This window comes from Chrysochloris asiatica, unplaced genomic scaffold (genome assembly GCF_000296735.1).
Source record: "Chrysochloris asiatica unplaced genomic scaffold, ChrAsi1.0 scaffold00076, whole genome shotgun sequence".
In the NCBI taxonomy this organism is placed as follows: Eukaryota; Metazoa; Chordata; class Mammalia; order Afrosoricida; family Chrysochloridae; genus Chrysochloris; species Chrysochloris asiatica.
The window spans coordinates 9,053,450-9,054,342 of NW_006408594.1; positions in this window are offsets into that span (position 1 = coordinate 9,053,450).

The window sequence follows — 893 nt, forward strand, 5'->3', positions numbered from 1 at the left end:
CAGGCTTACAGGGTACACCCTTTGGTTGGGTGAGGATGCATGGACGGGATTGTAACTATGTCAATGAAATGATAGATGAGGGAATGAATGTAAAGCTAATGTTCTCCCATGTAGACTATCACACAATTCATAATAAAACATTAAAAAAAAAAAAAGTGAGTAGTTAATCTTACAGTCCAGAAACAGAGGACCCTAGGACCATCAAGGAAGAAGAGCACAAGTTGAATGCAGGACCCTATCCAGAGAAGCAGCAACACCAGAGATAGAGGTAGAGATGAGGACATGGAGAGAGGGAACAGCTTAGGACTCTGGAGTCATGGAATGAGAGGGACTGAGTGCTGGTGGCCAGGAGACAGGCTTGCAGAATGTGTCCTTTGGTTGTTTAAATTATTATATTGATTGCTTCTGTGTACATCCCCCCACCATAAAAAAAAAAAAAAACAGGGAATAGAAGCAAATACTTCTGAATGATGATGCATGGAGGAGATTGTAATCATTGCAATGAAACGATGGTGTAAAGCTGATGTTTTCCCATGTAATCTATCACTCAGTTCACAATTAAAACTTTAAAAAAGTCAAGTCTGCCTTAAGTATTATGCTTTTTGGTGAAAGTTATCTTTTGTTGTTGTTAAGTGCCATTGAGTCGATTCTTACACATAGCAACCTTCTAGAGGGTTTCCAAGGAATGACTGGCAAGTTTGAACCACCAATCTTGGAGTTCAAACTGACTTTGCAGTCTAGCACATTAACCCACAGCGCCACACTAGGACTATATAGGATCAAATTGACACCAGCCACTCAAAAGATTAGATCGGAACCTTCCTTGGGAGACAGTGAGTTTATGTTAATGAGAAGGAACAACTCAGAAGAGGAGAGTGAACATGGCTGTACAA